Source organism: Eleutherodactylus coqui, unplaced genomic scaffold (assembly GCF_035609145.1).
Source record: "Eleutherodactylus coqui strain aEleCoq1 unplaced genomic scaffold, aEleCoq1.hap1 HAP1_SCAFFOLD_117, whole genome shotgun sequence".
Lineage (NCBI taxonomy): Eukaryota > Metazoa > Chordata > Amphibia > Anura > Eleutherodactylidae > Eleutherodactylus > Eleutherodactylus coqui.
In genome coordinates, this window is record NW_027102100.1 from 172,866 (window position 1) to 190,194 (window position 17,329).

Genomic DNA, 17,329 nt, shown 5'->3' on the forward strand with positions numbered 1-17,329 from the left:
GGCTTTCTGCAGTGCGAACGCACCTCCGAAAAGGAAAGAAACCTACTCACGGCCTTAAAAGTCAACGGGACCTGGGATTCCCAGCCGGTCACCCATACTGGTACTTGCCAGGCCTCAAGCTGGCTGGCGGCCGCGATCTGACGAGAGCAGGCACATTCAGCTTAGAATGCCCGTTGACAGCTCCTCCTCCTTTCCTATGGGCTTTCTGCAGTGCGAACGCACCTCCAAAAAGGAAAGAAACCTACTCACGGCCTTAAAAGTCAACGGGACCTGGGATTCCCAGCCGGTCACCCATACTGGTACTTGCCAGGCCTCAAGCTGGCTGGCGGCCGCGATCTGACGAGAGCAGGCACATTCAGCTTAGAATGCCCGTTGACAGCTCCTCCTCCTTTCCTATGGGCTTTCTGCAGTGCGAACGCACCTCCGAAAAGGAAAGCAACCTACTCACGGCCTTAAAAGTCAACGGGACCTGGGATTCCCAGCCGGTCACCCATACTGGTACTTGCCAGGCCTCAAGCTGGCTGGCGGCTGCGATCTGACGAGAGCAGGCACATTCAGCTTAGAATGCCCGTTGACAGCTCCTCCCCCTTTGCTATGGGCTTTCTGCAGTGCGAACGCACCTCCGAAACGGAAAGGAACCTACTCACGGCCTTAAAAGTCAACGGGACCTGGGATTCCCAGCCGGTCACCCATACTGGTACTTGCCAGGCCTCAAGCTGCCTGGCGGCCGCGATCTGACGAGAGCAGGCACATTCAGCTTAGAATGCCCGTTGACAGCTCCTCCTCCTTTCCTATGGGCTTTCTGCAGTGCGAACGCACCTCCGAAAAGGAAAGAAACCTACTCACGGCCTTAAAAGTCAACGGGACCTGGGATTCCCAGCCGGTCACCCATACTGGTACTTGCCAGGCCTCAAGCTGACTGGCGGCCGCGATCTGACGAGAGCAGGCACATTCAGCTTAGAATGCCCGTTGACAGCTCCTCCTCCTTTCCTATGGGCTTTCTGCAGTGCGAACGCACCTCCGAAAAGGAAAGAAACCTACTCACGGCCTTAAAAGTCAACGGGACCTGGGATTCCCAGACGGTCACCCATACTGGTACTTGCCAGGCCTCAAGCTGGCTGGCGGCCGCGATCTGACGAGAGCAGGCACATTCAGCTTAGAATGCCCGTTGACAGCTCCTCCTCCTTTCCTATGGGCTTTCTGCAGTGCGAACGCACCTCCAAAAAGGAAAGAAACCTACTCACGGCCTTAAAAGTCAACGGGACCTGGGATTCCCAGCCGGTCACCCATACTGGTACTTGCCAGGCCTCAAGCTGGCTGGCGGCCGCGATCTGACGAGAGCAGGCACATTCAGCTTAGAATGCCCGTTGACAGCTCCTCCTCCTTTCCTATGGGCTTTCTGCAGTGCGAACGCACCTCCGAAAAGGAAAGAAACCTACTCACGGCCTTAAAAGTCAACGGGACCTGGGATTCCCAGCCGGTCACCCATACTGGTACTTGCCAGGCCTCAAGCTGGCTGGCGGCCACGATCTGACGAGAGCAGGCACATTCAGCTTAGAATGCCCGTTGACAGCTCCTCCTCCTTTCCTATGGGCTTTCTGCAGTGCGAACGCACCTCCGAAAAGGAAAGAAACCTACTCACGGCCTTAAAAGTCAACGGGACCTGGGATTCCCAGCCGGTCACCCATACTGGTACTTGCCAGGCCTCAAGCTGGCTGGCGGCCGCGATCTGACGAGAGCAGGCACATTCAGCTTAGAATGCCCGTTGACAGCTCCTCCTCCTTTCCTATGGGCTTTCTGCAGTGCGAACGCACCTCCGAAAAGGAAAGAAACCTACTCACGGCCTTAAAAGTCAACGGGACCTGGGATTCCCAGCCGGTCACCCATACTGGTACTTGCCAGGCCTCAAGCTGGCTGGCGGCCGCGATCTGACGAGAGCAGGCACATTCAGCTTAGAATGCCCGTTGACAGTGCCTTCTCCTTTCCTATGGGCTTTCTGCAGTGCGAACGCACCCTCGAAAAGGAAAGAAACCTACTCACGGCCTTAAAAGTCAACAGGACCTAGGATTCCCAGCCGGTCACCCATACTGGTACTTGCCAGGCCTCAAGCTGGCTGGCGGCCGCGATCTGACGAGAGCAGGCACATTCAGCTTAGAATGCCTGTTGACAGCTCCGCCTCCTTTCCTATGGGCTTTCTGCAGTGCGAACGCACCTCCGAAAAGGAAAGGAACCTACTCACGGCCTTAAAAGTCAACGGGACCTGGGATTCCCAGCCGGTCACCCATACTGGTACTTGCCAGGCCTCAAGCTGGCTGGCGGCCGCGATCTGACGAGAGCAGGCACATTCAGCTTAGAATGCCCGTTGACAGCTCCTCCTCCTTTCCTATGGGCTTTCTGCAGTGCGAACGCACCTCCGAAAAGGAAAGAAACCTACTCACGGCCTTAAAAGTCAACGGGACCTGGGATTCCCAGCCGGTCACCCATACTGGTACTTGCCAGGCCTCAAGCTGGCTGGCGGCCGCGATCTGACGAGAGCAGGCACATTCAGCTTAGAATGCCCGTTGACAGCTCCCCCTCCTTTCCTATGGGCTTTCTGCAGTGCGAACGCACCTCCGAAAAGGAAAGAAACCTACTCACGGCCTTAAAAGTCAACGGGACCTGGGATTCCCAGCCGGTCAACCATACTGGTACTTGCCAGGCCTCAAGCTGGCTGGCGGCCGCGATCTGACGAGAGCAGGCACATTCAGCTTAGAATGCCCGTTGACAGCTCCCCCTCCTTTCCTATGGGCTTTCTGCAGTGCGAACGCACCTCCGAAAAGGAAAGAAACCTACTCACGGCCTTAAAAGTCAACGGGACCTGGGATTCCCAGCCGGTCACCCATACTGGTACTTGCCAGGCCTCAAGCTGGCTGGCGGCCGCGATCTGACGAGAGCAGGCACATTCAGCTTAGAATGCCCGTTGACAGCTCCTCCTCCTTTCCTATGGGCTTTCTGCAGTGCGAACGCACCTCCGAAACGGAAAGAAACCTACTCACGGCCTTAAAAGTCAACGGGACCTGGGATTCCCAGCCGGTCACCCATACTGGTACTTGCCAGGCCTCAAGCTGGCTGGCGGCCGCGATCTGACGAGAGCAGGCACATTCAGCTTAGAATGCCCGTTGACAGCTCCTCCTCCTTTCCTATGGGCTTTCTGCAGTGCGAACGCACCTCCGAAAAGGAAAGAAACCTACTCACGGCCTTAAAAGTCAACGGGACCTGTGATTCCCAGCCGGTCACCCATACTGGTACTTGCCAGGCCTAAAGCTGGCTGGCGGCCGCGATCTGACGAGAGCAGGCACATTCAGCTTAGAATTCCCGTTGACAGCTCCTCCTCCTTTCCTATGGGCTTTCTGCAGTGCGAACGCACCTCCGAAAAGGAAAGAAACCTACTCACGGCCTTAAAAGTCAACGGGACCTGGGATTCCCAGCCGGTCACCCATACTGGTACTTGCCAGGCCTCAAGCTGGCTGGCGGCCGCGATCTGACGAGAGCAGGCACATTCAGCTTAGAATGCCCGTTGACAGCTCCTCCTCCTTTCCTATGGGCTTTCTGCAGTGCAAACGCACCTCCGAAAAGGAAAGAAACCTACTCACGGCCTTAAAAGTCAACGGGACCTGGGATTCCCAGCCGGTCACCCATACTGGTACTTGCCAGGCCTCAAGCTGGCTGGCTGGCGGCCGCGATCTGACGAGAGCAGGCACATTCAGCTTAGAATGCCCGTTGACAGCTCCTCCTCCTTTCCTATGGGCTTTCTGCAGTGCGAACGCACCTCCGAAAACGAAAGCAACCTACTCACGGCCTTAAAAGTCAACGGGACCTGGGATTCCCAGCCGGTCACCCATACTGGTACTTGCCAGGCCTCAAGCTGGCTGGCGGCCGCTTTCTGACGAGAGCAGGCACATTCAGCTTAGAATGCCCGTTGACAGCTCCTCCTCCTTTCCTATGGGCTTTCTGCAGTGCGAACGCACCTCCGAAACGGAAAGAAACCTACTCACGGCCTTAAAAGTCAACGGGACCTGGGATTCCCAGCCGGTCACCCATACTGGTACTTGCCAGGCCTCAAGCTGGCTGGCGGCCGCGATCTGACGAGAGCAGGCACATTCAGCTTAGAATGCCCGTTGACAGCTCCTCCTCCTTTCCTATGGGCTTTCTGCAGTGCGAACGCACCTCCGAAAAGGAAAGAAACCTACTCACGGCCTTAAAAGTCAACGGGACCTGGGATTCCCAGCCGGTCACCCATACTGGTACTTGCCAGGCCTCAAGCTGGCTGGCGGCCGTGATCTGACGAGAGCAGGCACATTCAGCTTAGAATGCCCGTTGACAGCTCCTCCTCCTTTCCTATGGGCTTTCTGCAGTGCGAACGCACCTCCGAAAAGGAAAGCAACCTACTCACGGCCTTAAAAGTCAACGGGACCTGGGATTCCCAGCCGGTCACCCATACTGGTACTTGCCAGGCCTCAAGCTGGCTGGCGGCCGCGATCTGACGAGAGCAGGCACATTCAGCTTAGAATGTCCATTGACAGCTCCTCCTCCTTTCCTATGGGCTTTCTGCAGTGCGAACGCACCTCCGAAAAGGAAAGAAACCTACTCACGGCCTTAAAAGTCAACGGGACCTGGGATTCCCAGCCGGTCACCCATACTGGTACTTGCCAGGCCTCAAGCTGGCTGGCGGCCGCGATCTGACGAGAGCAGGCGCATTCAGCTTAGAATTCCCGTTGACAGCTCCTCCTCCTTTCCTATGGGCTTTCTGCAGTGCGAACGCACCTCCGAAAAGGAAAGCAACCTACTCACGGCCTTAAAAGTCAACGGGAACTGGGATTCCCAGCCGGTCACCCATACTGGTACTTGCCAGGCCTCAAGCTGGCTGGCGGCCGCGATCTGACGAGAGCAGGCACATTCAGCTTAGAATGCCCGTTGACAGCTCCTCCTCCTTTCCTATGGGCTTTCTGCAGTGCGAACGCACCTCCGAAAAGGAAAGAAACCTACTCACGGCCTTAAAAGTCAACGGGACCTGGGATTCCCAGCCGGTCACCCATACTGGTACTTGCCAGGCCTCAAGCTGGCTGGCGGCCGCGATCTGATGAGAGCAGGCACATTCAGCTTAGAATGCCCGTTGACAGCTCCTCCTCCTTTCCTATGGGCTTTCTGCAGTGCGAACGCACCTCCGAAAAGGAAAGAAACCTACTCACGGCCTTAAAAGTCAACGGGACCTGGGATTCCCAGCCGGTCACCCATACTGGTACTTGCCAGGCCTCAAGCTGGCTGGCGGCCACGATCTGACGAGAGCAGGCACATTCAGCTTAGAATGCCCGTTGACAACTCCTCCTCCTTTCCTATGGGCTTTCTGCAGTGCGAACGCACCTCCGAAAAGGAAAGCAACCTACTCACGGCCTTAAAAGTCAACGGGACATGGGATTCCCAGCCGGTCACCCATACTGGTACTTGCCAGGCCTCAAGCTGGCTGGCGGCCGCGATCTGACGAGAGCAGGTACATTCAGCTTAGAATGCCCGTTGACAGCTCCTCCTCCTTTCCTATGGGCTTTCTGCAGTGCGAACGCACCTCCGAAAAGGAAAGAAACCTACTCACGGCCTTAAAAGTCAACGGGACCTGGGATTCCCAGCCGGTCACCCATACTGGTACTTGCCAGGCCTCAAGCTGGCTGGCGGCCGCGATCTGACGAGAGCAGGCACATTCAGCTTAGAATGCCCGTTGACAGCTCCTCCTCCTTTCCTATGGGCTTTCTGCAGTGCGAACGCACCTCCGAAAAGGAAAGCAACCTACTCACGGCCTTAAAAGTCAACGGGACATGGGATTCCCAGCCGGTCACCCATACTGGTACTTGCCAGGCCTCAAGCTGGCTGGCGGCCGCGATCTGACGAGAGCAGGCACATTCAGCTTAGAATGCCCGTTGACAGCTCCTCCTCCTTTCCTATGGGCTTTCTGCAGTGCGAACGCACTTCCGAAAAGGAAAGAAACCTACTCACGGCCTTAAAAGTCAACGGGACCTGGGATTCCCAGCCGGTCACCCATACTGGTACTTGCCAGGACTCAAGCTGGCTGGTGGCCGCGATCTGACGAGAGCAGGCACATTCAGCTTAGAATGCCCGTTGACAGCTCCTCCTCCTTTCCTATGGGCTTTCTGCAGTGTGAACGCACCTCCGAAAAGGAAAGACACCTACTCACGGCCTTAAAAGTCAACGGGACCTGGGATGCCCAGCCGGTCACCCATACTGGTACTTGCCAGGCCTCAAGCTGGCTGGCGGCCGCGATCTGACGAGAGCAGGCACATTCAGCTTAGAATGCCCGTTGACAGCTCCTCCTCCTTTCCTATGGGCTTTCTGCAGTGCGAACGCACCTCCGAAAAGGAAAGCAACCTACTCACGGCCTTAAAAGTCAACGGGACCTGGGATTCCCAGCCGGTCACCCATACTGGTACTTGCCAGGCCTCAAGCTGGCTGGCGGCCGCGATCTGACAAGAGCAGGCACATTCAGCTTAGAATGCCCGTTGACAGCTCCGCCTCCTTTCCTATGGGCTTTCTGCAGTGCGAACGCACCTCCGAAAAGGAAAGAAACCTACTCACGGCCTTAAAAGTCAACGGGACCTGGGATTCCCAGCCGGTCACCCATACTGGTACTTGCCAGGCCTCAAGCTGGCTGGCGGCCGCGATCTGACGAGAGCAGGCACATTCAGCTTAGAATGCCCGTTGACAGCTCCTCCTCCTTTCCTATGGGCTTTCTGCAGTGCGAACGCACCTCCAAAAAGGAAAGAAACCTACTCACGGCCTTAAAAGTCAACGGGACCTGGGATTCCCAGCCGGTCACCCATACTGGTACTTGCCAGGCCTCAAGCTGGCTGGCGGCCGCGATCTGACGAGAGCAGGCACATTCAGCTTAGAATGCCCGTTGACAGCTCCTCCTCCTTTCCTATGGGCTTTCTGCAGTGCGAACGCACCTCCGAAAAGGAAAGCAACCTACTCACGGCCTTAAAAGTCAACGGGACCTGGGATTCCCAGCCGGTCACCCATACTGGTACTTGCCAGGCCTCAAGCTGGCTGGCGGCTGCGATCTGACGAGAGCAGGCACATTCAGCTTAGAATGCCCGTTGACAGCTCCTCCCCCTTTGCTATGGGCTTTCTGCAGTGCGAACGCACCTCCGAAACGGAAAGGAACCTACTCACGGCCTTAAAAGTCAACGGGACCTGGGATTCCCAGCCGGTCACCCATACTGGTACTTGCCAGGCCTCAAGCTGCCTGGCGGCCGCGATCTGACGAGAGCAGGCACATTCAGCTTAGAATGCCCGTTGACAGCTCCTCCTCCTTTCCTATGGGCTTTCTGCAGTGCGAACGCACCTCCGAAAAGGAAAGAAACCTACTCACGGCCTTAAAAGTCAACGGGACCTGGGATTCCCAGCCGGTCACCCATACTGGTACTTGCCAGGCCTCAAGCTGGCTGGCGGCCGCGATCTGACGAGAGCAGGCACATTCAGCTTAGAATGCCCGTTGACAGCTCCTCCTCCTTTCCTATGGGCTTTCTGCAGTGCGAACGCACCTCCGAAAAGGAAAGAAACCTACTCACGGCCTTAAAAGTCAACGGGACCTGGGATTCCCAGACGGTCACCCATACTGGTACTTGCCAGGCCTCAAGCTGGCTGGCGGCCGCGATCTGACGAGAGCAGGCACATTCAGCTTAGAATGCCCGTTGACAGCTCCTCCTCCTTTCCTATGGGCTTTCTGCAGTGCGAACGCACCTCCGAAAAGGAAAGAAACCTACTCACGGCCTTAAAAGTCAACGGGACCTGGGATTCCCAGCCGGTCACCCATACTGGTACTTGCCAGGCCTCAAGCTGGCTGGCGGCCACGATCTGACGAGAGCAGGCACATTCAGCTTAGAATGCCCGTTGACAGCTCCTCCTCCTTTCCTATGGGCTTTCTGCAGTGCGAACGCACCTCCGAAAAGGAAAGAAACCTACTCACGGCCTTAAAAGTCAACGGGACCTGGGATTCCCAGCCGGTCACCCATACTGGTACTTGCCAGGCCTCAAGCTGGCTGGCGGCCGCGATCTGACGAGAGCAGGCACATTCAGCTTAGAATGCCCGTTGACAGCTCCTCCTCCTTTCCTATGGGCTTTCTGCAGTGCGAACGCACCTCCGAAAAGGAAAGAAACCTACTCACGGCCTTAAAAGTCAACGGGACCTGGGATTCCCAGCCGGTCACCCATACTGGTACTTGCCAGGCCTCAAGCTGGCTGGCGGCCGCGATCTGACGAGAGCAGGCACATTCAGCTTAGAATGCCCGTTGACAGCTCCTCCTCCTTTCCTATGGGCTTTCTGCAGTGCGAACGCACCTCCGAAAAGGAAAGAAACCTACTCACGGCCTTAAAAGTCAACGGGACCTGGGATTCCCAGCCGGTCACCCATACTGGTACTTGCCAGGCCTCAAGCTGGCTGGCGGCCGCGATCTGACGAGAGCAGGCACATTCAGCTTAGAATGCCCGTTGACAGTGCCTTCTCCTTTCCTATGGGCTTTCTGCAGTGCGAACGCACCCTCGAAAAGGAAAGAAACCTACTCACGGCCTTAAAAGTCAACAGGACCTAGGATTCCCAGCCGGTCACCCATACTGGTACTTGCCAGGCCTCAAGCTGGCTGGCGGCCGCGATCTGACGAGAGCAGGCACATTCAGCTTAGAATGCCTGTTGACAGCTCCGCCTCCTTTCCTATGGGCTTTCTGCAGTGCGAACGCACCTCCGAAAAGGAAAGGAACCTACTCACGGCCTTAAAAGTCAACGGGACCTGGGATTCCCAGCCGGTCACCCATACTGGTACTTGCCAGGCCTCAAGCTGGCTGGCGGCCGCGATCTGACGAGAGCAGGCACATTCAGCTTAGAATGCCCGTTGACAGCTCCTCCTCCTTTCCTATGGGCTTTCTGCAGTGCGAACGCACCTCCGAAAAGGAAAGAAACCTACTCACGGCCTTAAAAGTCAACGGGACCTGGGATTCCCAGCCGGTCACCCATACTGGTACTTGCCAGGCCTCAAGCTGGCTGGCGGCCGCGATCTGACGAGAGCAGGCACATTCAGCTTAGAATGCCCGTTGACAGCTCCCCCTCCTTTCCTATGGGCTTTCTGCAGTGCGAACGCACCTCCGAAAAGGAAAGAAACCTACTCACGGCCTTAAAAGTCAACGGGACCTGGGATTCCCAGCCGGTCAACCATACTGGTACTTGCCAGGCCTCAAGCTGGCTGGCGGCCGCGATCTGACGAGAGCAGGCACATTCAGCTTAGAATGCCCGTTGACAGCTCCCCCTCCTTTCCTATGGGCTTTCTGCAGTGCGAACGCACCTCCGAAAAGGAAAGAAACCTACTCACGGCCTTAAAAGTCAACGGGACCTGGGATTCCCAGCCGGTCACCCATACTGGTACTTGCCAGGCCTCAAGCTGGCTGGCGGCCGCGATCTGACGAGAGCAGGCACATTCAGCTTAGAATGCCCGTTGACAGCTCCTCCTCCTTTCCTATGGGCTTTCTGCAGTGCGAACGCACCTCCGAAACGGAAAGAAACCTACTCACGGCCTTAAAAGTCAACGGGACCTGGGATTCCCAGCCGGTCACCCATACTGGTACTTGCCAGGCCTCAAGCTGGCTGGCGGCCGCGATCTGACGAGAGCAGGCACATTCAGCTTAGAATGCCCGTTGACAGCTCCTCCTCCTTTCCTATGGGCTTTCTGCAGTGCGAACGCACCTCCGAAAAGGAAAGAAACCTACTCACGGCCTTAAAAGTCAACGGGACCTGGGATTCCCAGCCGGTCACCCATACTGGTACTTGCCAGGCCTCAAGCTGGCTGGCGGCCGCGATCTGACGAGAGCAGGCACATTCAGCTTAGAATGCCCGTTGACAGCTCCTCCTCCTTTCCTATGGGCTTTCTGCAGTGCAAACGTACCTCCGAAAAGGAAAGAAACCTACTCACGGCCTTAAAAGTCAACGGGACCTGGGATTCCCAGCCGGTCACCCATACTGGTACTTGCCAGGCCTCAAGCTGGCTGGCTGGCGGCCGCGATCTGACGAGAGCAGGCACATTCAGCTTAGAATGCCCGTTGACAGCTCCTCCTCCTTTCCTATGGGCTTTCTGCAGTGCGAACGCACCTCCGAAAACGAAAGCAACCTACTCACGGCCTTAAAAGTCAACGGGACCTGGGATTCCCAGCCGGTCACCCATACTGGTACTTGCCAGGCCTCAAGCTGGCTGGCGGCCGCTTTCTGACGAGAGCAGGCACATTCAGCTTAGAATGCCCGTTGACAGCTCCTCCTCCTTTCCTATGGGCTTTCTGCAGTGCGAACGCACCTCCGAAACGGAAAGAAACCTACTCACGGCCTTAAAAGTCAACGGGACCTGGGATTCCCAGCCGGTCACCCATACTGGTACTTGCCAGGCCTCAAGCTGGCTGGCGGCCGCGATCTGACGAGAGCAGGCACATTCAGCTTAGAATGCCCGTTGACAGCTCCTCCTCCTTTCCTATGGGCTTTCTGCAGTGCGAACGCACCTCCGAAAAGGAAAGAAACCTACTCACGGCCTTAAAAGTCAACAGGACCTGGGATTCCCAGCCGGTCACCCATACTGGTACTTGCCAGGCCTCAAGCTGGCTGGCGGCCGTGATCTGACGAGAGCAGGCACATTCAGCTTAGAATGCCCGTTGACAGCTCCTCCTCCTTTCCTATGGGCTTTCTGCAGTGCGAACGCACCTCCGAAAAGGAAAGCAACCTACTCACGGCCTTAAAAGTCAACGGGACCTGGGATTCCCAGCCGGTCACCCATACTGGTACTTGCCAGGCCTCAAGCTGGCTGGCGGCCGCGATCTGACGAGAGCAGGCACATTCAGCTTAGAATGTCCATTGACAGCTCCTCCTCCTTTCCTATGGGCTTTCTGCAGTGCGAACGCACCTCCGAAAAGGAAAGAAACCTACTCACGGCCTTAAAAGTCAACGGGACCTGGGATTCCCAGCCGGTCACCCATACTGGTACTTGCCAGGCCTCAAGCTGGCTGGCGGCCGCGATCTGACGAGAGCAGGCGCATTCAGCTTAGAATTCCCGTTGACAGCTCCTCCTCCTTTCCTATGGGCTTTCTGCAGTGCGAACGCACCTCCGAAAAGGAAAGCAACCTACTCACGGCCTTAAAAGTCAACGGGAACTGGGATTCCCAGCCGGTCACCCATACTGGTACTTGCCAGGCCTCAAGCTGGCTGGCGGCCGCGATCTGACGAGAGCAGGCACATTCAGCTTAGAATGCCCGTTGACAGCTCCTCCTCCTTTCCTATGGGCTTTCTGCAGTGCGAACGCACCTCCGAAAAGGAAAGAAACCTACTCACGGCCTTAAAAGTCAACGGGACCTGGGATTCCCAGCCGGTCACCCATACTGGTACTTGCCAGGCCTCAAGCTGGCTGGCGGCCGCGATCTGACGAGAGCAGGCACATTCAGCTTAGAATGCCCGTTGACAGCTCCTCCTCCTTTCCTATGGGCTTTCTGCAGTGCGAACGCACCTCCGAAAAGGAAAGAAACCTACTCACGGCCTTAAAAGTCAACGGGACCTGGGATTCCCAGCCGGTCACCCATACTGGTACTTGCCAGGCCTCAAGCTGGCTGGCGGCCACGATCTGACGAGAGCAGGCACATTCAGCTTAGAATGCCCGTTGACAGCTCCTCCTCCTTTCCTATGGGCTTTCTGCAGTGCGAACGCACCTCCGAAAAGGAAAGCAACCTACTCACGGCCTTAAAAGTCAACGGGACCTGGGATTCCCAGCCGGTCACCCATACTGGTACTTGCCAGGCCTCAAGCTGGCTGGCGGCCGCGATCTGACGAGAGCAGGCACATTCAGCTTAGAATGCCCGTTGACAGCTCCTCCTCCTTTCCTATGGGCTTTCTGCAGTGCGAACGCACCTCCGAAAAGGAAAGAAACCTACTCACGGCCTTAAAAGTCAACGGGACCTGGGATTCCCAGCCGGTCACCCATACTGGTACTTGCCAGGCCTCAAGCTGGCTGGCGGCCGCGATCTGACGAGAGCAGGTACATTCAGCTTAGAATGCCCGTTGACAGCTCCTCCTCCTTTCCTATGGGCTTTCTGCAGTGCGAACGCACCTCCGAAAAGGAAAGAAACCTACTCACGGCCTTAAAAGTCAACGGGACCTGGGATTCCCAGCCGGTCACCCATACTGGTACTTGCCAGGCCTCAAGCTGGCTGGCGGCCGCGATCTGACGAGAGCAGGCACATTCAGCTTAGAATGCCCGTTGACAGCTCCTCCTCCTTTCCTATGGGCTTTCTGCAGTGCGAACGCACCTCCGAAAAGGAAAGCAACCTACTCACGGCCTTAAAAGTCAACGGGACATGGGATTCCCAGCCGGTCACCCATACTGGTACTTGCCAGGCCTCAAGCTGGCTGGCGGCCGCGATCTGACGAGAGCAGGCACATTCAGCTTAGAATGCCCGTTGACAGCTCCTCCTCCTTTCCTATGGGCTTTCTGCAGTGCGAACGCACCTCCGAAACGGAAAGAAACCTACTCACGGCCTTAAAAGTCAACGGGACCTGGGATTCCCAGCCGGTCACCCATACTGGTACTTGCCAGGCCTCAAGCTGGCTGGCGGCCGCGATCTGACGAGAGCAGGTACATTCAGCTTAGAATGCCCGTTGACAGCTCCTCCTCCTTTCCTATGGGCTTTCTGCAGTGCGAACGCACCTCCGAAAAGGAAAGCAACCTACTCACGGCCTTAAAAGTCAACGGGACCTGGGATTCCCAGCCGGTCACCCATACTGGTACTTGCCAGGCCTCAAGCTGGCTGGCGGCCGCGATCTGATGAGAGCAGGCACATTCAGCTTAGAATGCCCGTTGACAGCTCCTCCTCCTTTCCTATGGGCTTTCTGCAGTGCGAACGCACCTCCGAAAAGGAAAGAAACCTACTCACGGCCTTAAAAGTCAACAGGACCTGGGATTCCCAGCCGGTCACCCATACTGGTACTTGCCAGGCCTCAAGCTGGCTGGTGGCCGCGATCTGACGAGAGCAGGCACATTCAGCTTAGAATGCCCGTTGACAGCTCCTCCTCCTTTCCTATGGGCTTTCTGCAGTGCGAACGCACCTCCGAAAAGGAAAGCAACCTGCTCACGGCCTTAAAAGTCAACGGGACCTGGGATGCCCAGCCGGTCACCCATACTGGTACTTGCCAGGCCTCAAGCTGGCTGGCGGCCGCGATCTGACGAGAGCAGGCACATTCAGCTTAGAATGCCCGTTGACAGCTCCTCCTCCTTTCCTATGGACTTTCTGCAGTGCGAACGCACCTCCGAAAAGGAAAGCAACCTACTCACGGCCTTAAAAGTCAACGGGACCTGGGATTCCCAGCCGGTCACCCATACTGGTACTTGCCAGGCCTCAAGCTGGCTGGCGGCCGCGATCTGACAAGAGCAGGCACATTCAGCTTAGAATGCCCGTTGACAGCTCCGCCTCCTTTCCTATGGGCTTTCTGCAGTGCGAACGCACCTCCGAAAAGGAAAGAAACCTACTCACGGCCTTAAAAGTCAACGGGACCTGGGATTCCCAGCCGGTCACCCATACTGGTACTTGCCAGGCCTCAAGCTGCCTGGCGGCCGCGATCTGACGAGAGCAGGCACATTCAGCTTAGAATGCCCGTTGACAGCTCCTCCTCCTTTCCTATGGGCTTTCTGCAGTGCGAACGCACCTCCGAAAAGGAAAGAAACCTACTCACGGCCTTAAAAGTCAACGGGACCTGGGATTCCCAGCCGGTCACCCATACTGGTACTTGCCAGGCCTCAAGCTGCCTGGCGGCCGCGATCTGACGAGAGCAGGCACATTCAGCTTAGAATGCCCGTTGACAGCTCCTCCTCCTTTCCTATGGGCTTTCTGCAGTGCGAACGCACCTCCGAAAAGGAAAGAAACCTACTCACGGCCTTAAAAGTCAACGGGACCTGGGATTCCCAGCCGGTCACCCATACTGGTACTTGCCAGGCCTCAAGCTGGCTGGCGGCCGCGATCTGACGAGAGCAGGCACATTCAGCTTAGAATGCCCGTTGACAGCTTCTCCTCCTTTCCTATGGGCTTTCTGCAGTGCGAACGCACCTCCGAAAAGGAAAGAAACCTACTCACGGCCTTAAAAGTCAACGGGACCTGGGATTCCCAGCCGGTCACCCATACTGGTACTTGCCAGGCCTCAAGCTGGCTGGCGGCCGCGATCTGACGAGAGCAGGCACATTCAGCTTAGAATGCCCGTTGACAGCTCCTCCTCCTTTCCTATGGGCTTTCTGCAGTGCGAACGCACCTCCGAAAAGGAAAGAAACCTACTCACGGCCTTAAAAGTCAACAGGACCTGGGATTCCCAGACGGTCACCCATACTGGTACTTGCCAGGCCTCAAGCTGGCTGGCGGCCGCGATCTGACGAGAGCAGGCACATTCAGCTTAGAATGCCCGTTGACAGCTCCTCCTCCTTTCCTATGGGCTTTCTGCAGTGCGAACGCACCTCCGAAAAGGAAAGAAACCTACTCACGGCCTTAAAAGTCAACGGGACCTGGGATTCCCAGCCGGTCACCCATACTGGTACTTGCCAGGCCTCAAGCTGGCTGGCGGCCGCGATCTGACGAGAGCAGGCACATTCAGCTTAGAATGCCCGTTGACAGCTCCTCCTCCTTTCCTATGGGCTTTCTGCAGTGCGAACGCACCTCCGAAAAGGAAAGAAACCTACTCACGGCCTTAAAAGTCAACGGGACCTGGGATTCCCAGCCGGTCACCCATACTGGTACTTGCCAGGCCTCAAGCTGGCTGGCGGCCGCAATCTGACGAGAGCAGGCACATTCAGCTTAGAATGCCCGTTGACAGCTCCTCCTCCTTTCCTATGGGCTTTCTGCAGTGCGAACGCACCTCCGAAAAGGAAAGAAACCTACTCACGGGCTTAAAAGTCAACGGGACCTGGGATTCCCAGCCGGTCACCCATACTGGTACTTGCCAGGCCTCAAGCTGGCTGGCGGCCGCGATCTGACGAGAGCAGGCACATTCAGCTTAGAATGCCCGTTGACAGCTCCTCCTCCTTTCCTATGGGCTTTCTGCAGTGCGAACGCACCTCCGAAAAGGAAAGAAACCTACTCACGGCCTTAAAAGTCAACGGGACCTGGGATTCCCAGCCGGTCACCCATACTGGTACTTGCCAGGCCTCAAGCTGGCTGGCGGCCGCGATCTGACGAGAGCAGGCACATTCAGCTTAGAATGCCCGTTGACAGCTCCCCCTCCTTTCCTATGGGCTTTCTGCAGTGCGAACGCACCTCCGAAAAGGAAAGAAACCTACTCACGGCCTTAAAAGTCAACGGGACCTGGGATTCCCAGCCGGTCAACCATACTGGTACTTGCCAGGCCTCAAGCTGGCTGGCGGCCGCGATCTGACGAGAGCAGGCACATTCAGCTTAGAATGCCCGTTGACAGCTCCCCCTCCTTTCCTATGGGCTTTCTGCAGTGCGAACGCACCTCCGAAAAGGAAAGAAACCTACTCACGGCCTTAAAAGTCAACGGGACCTGGGATTCCCAGCCGGTCACCCATACTGGTACTTGCCAGGCCTCAAGCTGGCTGGCGGCCGCGATCTGACGAGAGCAGGCACATTCAGCTTAGAATGCCCGTTGACAGCTCCTCCTCCTTTCCTATGGGCTTTCTGCAGTGCGAACGCACCTCCGAAACGGAAAGAAACCTACTCACGGCCTTAAAAGTCAACGGGACCTGGGATTCCCAGCCGGTCACCCATACTGGTACTTGCCAGGCCTCAAGCTGGCTGGCGGCCGCGATCTGACGAGAGCAGGCACATTCAGCTTAGAATGCCCGTTGACAGCTCCTCCTCCTTTCCTATGGGCTTTCTGCAGTGCGAACGCACCTCCGAAAAGGAAAGAAACCTACTCACGGCCTTAAAAGTCAACGGGACCTGGGATTCCCAGCCGGTCACCCATACTGGTACTTGCCAGGCCTCAAGCTGGCTGGCGGCCGCGATCTGACGAGAGCAGGCACATTCAGCTTAGAATGCCCGTTGACAGCTCCTCCTCCTTTCCTATGGGCTTTCTGCAGTGCGAACGCACCTCCGAAAAGGAAAGAAACCTACTCACGGCCTTAAAAGTCAACGGGACCTGGGATTCCCAGCCGGTCACCCATACTGGTACTTGCCAGGCCTCAAGCTGGCTGGCGGCCGCAATCTGACGAGAGCAGGCACATTCAGCTTAGAATGCCCGTTGACAGCTCCTCCTCCTTTCCTATGGGCTTTCTGCAGTGCGAACGCACCTCCGAAAAGGAAAGAAACCTACTCACGGGCTTAAAAGTCAACGGGACCTGGGATTCCCAGCCGGTCACCCATACTGGTACTTGCCAGGCCTCAAGCTGGCTTGCGGCCACGATCTGACGAGAGCAGGCACATTCAGCTTAGAATGCCCGTTGACAGCTCCTCCTCCTTTCCTATGGGCTTTCTGCAGTGCGAACGCACCTCCGAAAAGGAAAGAAACCTACTCACGGCCTTAAAAGTCAACGGGACCTGGGATTCCCAGCCGGTCACCCATACTGGTACTTGCCAGGCCTCAAACTGGCTGGCGGCCGCGATCTGACGAGAGCAGGCACATTCAGCTTAGAATGCCCGTTGACAGCTCCTCCTCCTTTCCTATGGGCTTTCTGCAGTGCGAACGCACCTCCGAAACGGAAAGAAACCTACTCACGGCCTTAAAAGTCAACGGGACCTGGGATTCCCAGCCGGTCACCCATACTGGTACTTGCCAGGCCTCAAGCTGGCTGGCGGCCGCGATCTGACGAGAGCAGGCACATTCAGCTTAGAATGCCCGTTGACAGCTCCTCCTCCTTTCCTATGGGCTTTCTGCAGTGCGAACGCACCTCCGAAAAGGAAAGAAACCTACTCACGGCCTTAAAAGTCAACGGGACCTGGGATTCCCAGCCGGTCACCCATACTGGTACTTGCCAGGCCTCAAGCTGGCTGGCGGCCGCGATCTGACGAGCGCAGGCACATTCAGCTTAGAATGCCCGTTGACAGCTCCTCCTCCTTTCCTATGGGCTTTCTGCAGTGCGAACGCACCTCCGAAAAGGAAAGCAACCTACTCACGGCCTTAAAAGTCAACGGGACCTGGGATTCCCAGCCGGTCACCCATACTGGTACTTGCCAGGCCTCAAGCTGGCTGGCGGCCGCGATCTGACGAGAGCAGGCACATTCAGCTTAGAATGCCCGTTGACAGCTCCTCCTCCTTTCCTATGGGCTTTCT

General features: G+C 56.7%; 87 pseudogenes; all 87 read right to left on the minus strand.

Moving 5' to 3' along the window:
• Positions 1-59: 59 nt before the first annotated feature.
• On the minus strand, positions 60-178 carry LOC136595704 (5S ribosomal RNA; annotated as a pseudogene).
• An 80-nt stretch (positions 179-258) lies between these two features.
• LOC136595706 (5S ribosomal RNA) lies at positions 259-377 on the minus strand (annotated as a pseudogene).
• Positions 378-457: 80 nt separating this feature from the next.
• LOC136597727 (5S ribosomal RNA) lies at positions 458-576 on the minus strand (annotated as a pseudogene).
• An 80-nt stretch (positions 577-656) lies between these two features.
• On the minus strand, positions 657-775 carry LOC136596870 (5S ribosomal RNA; annotated as a pseudogene).
• Positions 776-855: 80 nt separating this feature from the next.
• On the minus strand, positions 856-974 carry LOC136597539 (5S ribosomal RNA; annotated as a pseudogene).
• Positions 975-1,054: 80 nt separating this feature from the next.
• LOC136596250 (5S ribosomal RNA) lies at positions 1,055-1,173 on the minus strand (annotated as a pseudogene).
• An 80-nt stretch (positions 1,174-1,253) lies between these two features.
• Positions 1,254-1,372, minus strand: LOC136595707 (5S ribosomal RNA; annotated as a pseudogene).
• An 80-nt stretch (positions 1,373-1,452) lies between these two features.
• Positions 1,453-1,571, minus strand: LOC136596956 (5S ribosomal RNA; annotated as a pseudogene).
• Positions 1,572-1,651: 80 nt separating this feature from the next.
• Positions 1,652-1,770, minus strand: LOC136595708 (5S ribosomal RNA; annotated as a pseudogene).
• An 80-nt stretch (positions 1,771-1,850) lies between these two features.
• On the minus strand, positions 1,851-1,969 carry LOC136595709 (5S ribosomal RNA; annotated as a pseudogene).
• Positions 1,970-2,049: 80 nt separating this feature from the next.
• LOC136597105 (5S ribosomal RNA) lies at positions 2,050-2,168 on the minus strand (annotated as a pseudogene).
• Positions 2,169-2,248: 80 nt separating this feature from the next.
• Positions 2,249-2,367, minus strand: LOC136595710 (5S ribosomal RNA; annotated as a pseudogene).
• Positions 2,368-2,447: 80 nt separating this feature from the next.
• On the minus strand, positions 2,448-2,566 carry LOC136595712 (5S ribosomal RNA; annotated as a pseudogene).
• An 80-nt stretch (positions 2,567-2,646) lies between these two features.
• LOC136596883 (5S ribosomal RNA) lies at positions 2,647-2,765 on the minus strand (annotated as a pseudogene).
• Positions 2,766-2,845: 80 nt separating this feature from the next.
• On the minus strand, positions 2,846-2,964 carry LOC136595713 (5S ribosomal RNA; annotated as a pseudogene).
• An 80-nt stretch (positions 2,965-3,044) lies between these two features.
• Positions 3,045-3,163, minus strand: LOC136595714 (5S ribosomal RNA; annotated as a pseudogene).
• Positions 3,164-3,243: 80 nt separating this feature from the next.
• On the minus strand, positions 3,244-3,362 carry LOC136596927 (5S ribosomal RNA; annotated as a pseudogene).
• Positions 3,363-3,442: 80 nt separating this feature from the next.
• LOC136595715 (5S ribosomal RNA) lies at positions 3,443-3,561 on the minus strand (annotated as a pseudogene).
• Positions 3,562-3,641: 80 nt separating this feature from the next.
• LOC136597459 (5S ribosomal RNA) lies at positions 3,642-3,764 on the minus strand (annotated as a pseudogene).
• Positions 3,765-3,844: 80 nt separating this feature from the next.
• Positions 3,845-3,963, minus strand: LOC136596904 (5S ribosomal RNA; annotated as a pseudogene).
• Positions 3,964-4,043: 80 nt separating this feature from the next.
• Positions 4,044-4,162, minus strand: LOC136595717 (5S ribosomal RNA; annotated as a pseudogene).
• An 80-nt stretch (positions 4,163-4,242) lies between these two features.
• Positions 4,243-4,361, minus strand: LOC136597093 (5S ribosomal RNA; annotated as a pseudogene).
• Positions 4,362-4,441: 80 nt separating this feature from the next.
• LOC136597202 (5S ribosomal RNA) lies at positions 4,442-4,560 on the minus strand (annotated as a pseudogene).
• Positions 4,561-4,640: 80 nt separating this feature from the next.
• LOC136596481 (5S ribosomal RNA) lies at positions 4,641-4,759 on the minus strand (annotated as a pseudogene).
• Positions 4,760-4,839: 80 nt separating this feature from the next.
• Positions 4,840-4,958, minus strand: LOC136597417 (5S ribosomal RNA; annotated as a pseudogene).
• An 80-nt stretch (positions 4,959-5,038) lies between these two features.
• On the minus strand, positions 5,039-5,157 carry LOC136596311 (5S ribosomal RNA; annotated as a pseudogene).
• Positions 5,158-5,237: 80 nt separating this feature from the next.
• LOC136596957 (5S ribosomal RNA) lies at positions 5,238-5,356 on the minus strand (annotated as a pseudogene).
• An 80-nt stretch (positions 5,357-5,436) lies between these two features.
• Positions 5,437-5,555, minus strand: LOC136596921 (5S ribosomal RNA; annotated as a pseudogene).
• An 80-nt stretch (positions 5,556-5,635) lies between these two features.
• LOC136595718 (5S ribosomal RNA) lies at positions 5,636-5,754 on the minus strand (annotated as a pseudogene).
• Positions 5,755-5,834: 80 nt separating this feature from the next.
• On the minus strand, positions 5,835-5,953 carry LOC136597347 (5S ribosomal RNA; annotated as a pseudogene).
• Positions 5,954-6,033: 80 nt separating this feature from the next.
• LOC136597006 (5S ribosomal RNA) lies at positions 6,034-6,152 on the minus strand (annotated as a pseudogene).
• Positions 6,153-6,232: 80 nt separating this feature from the next.
• Positions 6,233-6,351, minus strand: LOC136597266 (5S ribosomal RNA; annotated as a pseudogene).
• An 80-nt stretch (positions 6,352-6,431) lies between these two features.
• LOC136597159 (5S ribosomal RNA) lies at positions 6,432-6,550 on the minus strand (annotated as a pseudogene).
• Positions 6,551-6,630: 80 nt separating this feature from the next.
• On the minus strand, positions 6,631-6,749 carry LOC136595719 (5S ribosomal RNA; annotated as a pseudogene).
• Positions 6,750-6,829: 80 nt separating this feature from the next.
• On the minus strand, positions 6,830-6,948 carry LOC136595720 (5S ribosomal RNA; annotated as a pseudogene).
• Positions 6,949-7,028: 80 nt separating this feature from the next.
• On the minus strand, positions 7,029-7,147 carry LOC136597739 (5S ribosomal RNA; annotated as a pseudogene).
• Positions 7,148-7,227: 80 nt separating this feature from the next.
• LOC136596992 (5S ribosomal RNA) lies at positions 7,228-7,346 on the minus strand (annotated as a pseudogene).
• An 80-nt stretch (positions 7,347-7,426) lies between these two features.
• On the minus strand, positions 7,427-7,545 carry LOC136595721 (5S ribosomal RNA; annotated as a pseudogene).
• Positions 7,546-7,625: 80 nt separating this feature from the next.
• On the minus strand, positions 7,626-7,744 carry LOC136596263 (5S ribosomal RNA; annotated as a pseudogene).
• An 80-nt stretch (positions 7,745-7,824) lies between these two features.
• LOC136596958 (5S ribosomal RNA) lies at positions 7,825-7,943 on the minus strand (annotated as a pseudogene).
• An 80-nt stretch (positions 7,944-8,023) lies between these two features.
• On the minus strand, positions 8,024-8,142 carry LOC136595722 (5S ribosomal RNA; annotated as a pseudogene).
• Positions 8,143-8,222: 80 nt separating this feature from the next.
• Positions 8,223-8,341, minus strand: LOC136595724 (5S ribosomal RNA; annotated as a pseudogene).
• Positions 8,342-8,421: 80 nt separating this feature from the next.
• On the minus strand, positions 8,422-8,540 carry LOC136595725 (5S ribosomal RNA; annotated as a pseudogene).
• Positions 8,541-8,620: 80 nt separating this feature from the next.
• On the minus strand, positions 8,621-8,739 carry LOC136597106 (5S ribosomal RNA; annotated as a pseudogene).
• An 80-nt stretch (positions 8,740-8,819) lies between these two features.
• Positions 8,820-8,938, minus strand: LOC136595726 (5S ribosomal RNA; annotated as a pseudogene).
• Positions 8,939-9,018: 80 nt separating this feature from the next.
• LOC136595728 (5S ribosomal RNA) lies at positions 9,019-9,137 on the minus strand (annotated as a pseudogene).
• Positions 9,138-9,217: 80 nt separating this feature from the next.
• LOC136596884 (5S ribosomal RNA) lies at positions 9,218-9,336 on the minus strand (annotated as a pseudogene).
• Positions 9,337-9,416: 80 nt separating this feature from the next.
• LOC136595729 (5S ribosomal RNA) lies at positions 9,417-9,535 on the minus strand (annotated as a pseudogene).
• Positions 9,536-9,615: 80 nt separating this feature from the next.
• On the minus strand, positions 9,616-9,734 carry LOC136595730 (5S ribosomal RNA; annotated as a pseudogene).
• An 80-nt stretch (positions 9,735-9,814) lies between these two features.
• On the minus strand, positions 9,815-9,933 carry LOC136595731 (5S ribosomal RNA; annotated as a pseudogene).
• Positions 9,934-10,013: 80 nt separating this feature from the next.
• Positions 10,014-10,136, minus strand: LOC136597461 (5S ribosomal RNA; annotated as a pseudogene).
• An 80-nt stretch (positions 10,137-10,216) lies between these two features.
• LOC136596905 (5S ribosomal RNA) lies at positions 10,217-10,335 on the minus strand (annotated as a pseudogene).
• An 80-nt stretch (positions 10,336-10,415) lies between these two features.
• On the minus strand, positions 10,416-10,534 carry LOC136595732 (5S ribosomal RNA; annotated as a pseudogene).
• An 80-nt stretch (positions 10,535-10,614) lies between these two features.
• LOC136597298 (5S ribosomal RNA) lies at positions 10,615-10,733 on the minus strand (annotated as a pseudogene).
• An 80-nt stretch (positions 10,734-10,813) lies between these two features.
• On the minus strand, positions 10,814-10,932 carry LOC136597203 (5S ribosomal RNA; annotated as a pseudogene).
• Positions 10,933-11,012: 80 nt separating this feature from the next.
• Positions 11,013-11,131, minus strand: LOC136596482 (5S ribosomal RNA; annotated as a pseudogene).
• Positions 11,132-11,211: 80 nt separating this feature from the next.
• On the minus strand, positions 11,212-11,330 carry LOC136597418 (5S ribosomal RNA; annotated as a pseudogene).
• Positions 11,331-11,410: 80 nt separating this feature from the next.
• LOC136595734 (5S ribosomal RNA) lies at positions 11,411-11,529 on the minus strand (annotated as a pseudogene).
• Positions 11,530-11,609: 80 nt separating this feature from the next.
• On the minus strand, positions 11,610-11,728 carry LOC136596959 (5S ribosomal RNA; annotated as a pseudogene).
• An 80-nt stretch (positions 11,729-11,808) lies between these two features.
• On the minus strand, positions 11,809-11,927 carry LOC136595735 (5S ribosomal RNA; annotated as a pseudogene).
• Positions 11,928-12,007: 80 nt separating this feature from the next.
• Positions 12,008-12,126, minus strand: LOC136595699 (5S ribosomal RNA; annotated as a pseudogene).
• Positions 12,127-12,206: 80 nt separating this feature from the next.
• LOC136595737 (5S ribosomal RNA) lies at positions 12,207-12,325 on the minus strand (annotated as a pseudogene).
• An 80-nt stretch (positions 12,326-12,405) lies between these two features.
• On the minus strand, positions 12,406-12,524 carry LOC136597348 (5S ribosomal RNA; annotated as a pseudogene).
• An 80-nt stretch (positions 12,525-12,604) lies between these two features.
• LOC136595711 (5S ribosomal RNA) lies at positions 12,605-12,723 on the minus strand (annotated as a pseudogene).
• Positions 12,724-12,803: 80 nt separating this feature from the next.
• Positions 12,804-12,922, minus strand: LOC136596324 (5S ribosomal RNA; annotated as a pseudogene).
• Positions 12,923-13,002: 80 nt separating this feature from the next.
• LOC136596501 (5S ribosomal RNA) lies at positions 13,003-13,121 on the minus strand (annotated as a pseudogene).
• An 80-nt stretch (positions 13,122-13,201) lies between these two features.
• Positions 13,202-13,320, minus strand: LOC136597267 (5S ribosomal RNA; annotated as a pseudogene).
• Positions 13,321-13,400: 80 nt separating this feature from the next.
• Positions 13,401-13,519, minus strand: LOC136597160 (5S ribosomal RNA; annotated as a pseudogene).
• Positions 13,520-13,599: 80 nt separating this feature from the next.
• Positions 13,600-13,718, minus strand: LOC136597115 (5S ribosomal RNA; annotated as a pseudogene).
• Positions 13,719-13,798: 80 nt separating this feature from the next.
• LOC136597237 (5S ribosomal RNA) lies at positions 13,799-13,917 on the minus strand (annotated as a pseudogene).
• Positions 13,918-13,997: 80 nt separating this feature from the next.
• Positions 13,998-14,116, minus strand: LOC136595738 (5S ribosomal RNA; annotated as a pseudogene).
• Positions 14,117-14,196: 80 nt separating this feature from the next.
• Positions 14,197-14,315, minus strand: LOC136595740 (5S ribosomal RNA; annotated as a pseudogene).
• Positions 14,316-14,395: 80 nt separating this feature from the next.
• On the minus strand, positions 14,396-14,514 carry LOC136597011 (5S ribosomal RNA; annotated as a pseudogene).
• Positions 14,515-14,594: 80 nt separating this feature from the next.
• On the minus strand, positions 14,595-14,713 carry LOC136595741 (5S ribosomal RNA; annotated as a pseudogene).
• An 80-nt stretch (positions 14,714-14,793) lies between these two features.
• Positions 14,794-14,912, minus strand: LOC136597039 (5S ribosomal RNA; annotated as a pseudogene).
• An 80-nt stretch (positions 14,913-14,992) lies between these two features.
• LOC136595742 (5S ribosomal RNA) lies at positions 14,993-15,111 on the minus strand (annotated as a pseudogene).
• Positions 15,112-15,191: 80 nt separating this feature from the next.
• Positions 15,192-15,310, minus strand: LOC136595743 (5S ribosomal RNA; annotated as a pseudogene).
• Positions 15,311-15,390: 80 nt separating this feature from the next.
• LOC136596885 (5S ribosomal RNA) lies at positions 15,391-15,509 on the minus strand (annotated as a pseudogene).
• Positions 15,510-15,589: 80 nt separating this feature from the next.
• Positions 15,590-15,708, minus strand: LOC136595744 (5S ribosomal RNA; annotated as a pseudogene).
• Positions 15,709-15,788: 80 nt separating this feature from the next.
• Positions 15,789-15,907, minus strand: LOC136595745 (5S ribosomal RNA; annotated as a pseudogene).
• Positions 15,908-15,987: 80 nt separating this feature from the next.
• Positions 15,988-16,106, minus strand: LOC136595746 (5S ribosomal RNA; annotated as a pseudogene).
• An 80-nt stretch (positions 16,107-16,186) lies between these two features.
• Positions 16,187-16,305, minus strand: LOC136597041 (5S ribosomal RNA; annotated as a pseudogene).
• Positions 16,306-16,385: 80 nt separating this feature from the next.
• Positions 16,386-16,504, minus strand: LOC136597000 (5S ribosomal RNA; annotated as a pseudogene).
• Positions 16,505-16,584: 80 nt separating this feature from the next.
• LOC136596697 (5S ribosomal RNA) lies at positions 16,585-16,703 on the minus strand (annotated as a pseudogene).
• Positions 16,704-16,783: 80 nt separating this feature from the next.
• Positions 16,784-16,902, minus strand: LOC136595747 (5S ribosomal RNA; annotated as a pseudogene).
• Positions 16,903-16,982: 80 nt separating this feature from the next.
• Positions 16,983-17,101, minus strand: LOC136597284 (5S ribosomal RNA; annotated as a pseudogene).
• An 80-nt stretch (positions 17,102-17,181) lies between these two features.
• On the minus strand, positions 17,182-17,300 carry LOC136595749 (5S ribosomal RNA; annotated as a pseudogene).
• Positions 17,301-17,329: the final 29 nt, after the last annotated feature.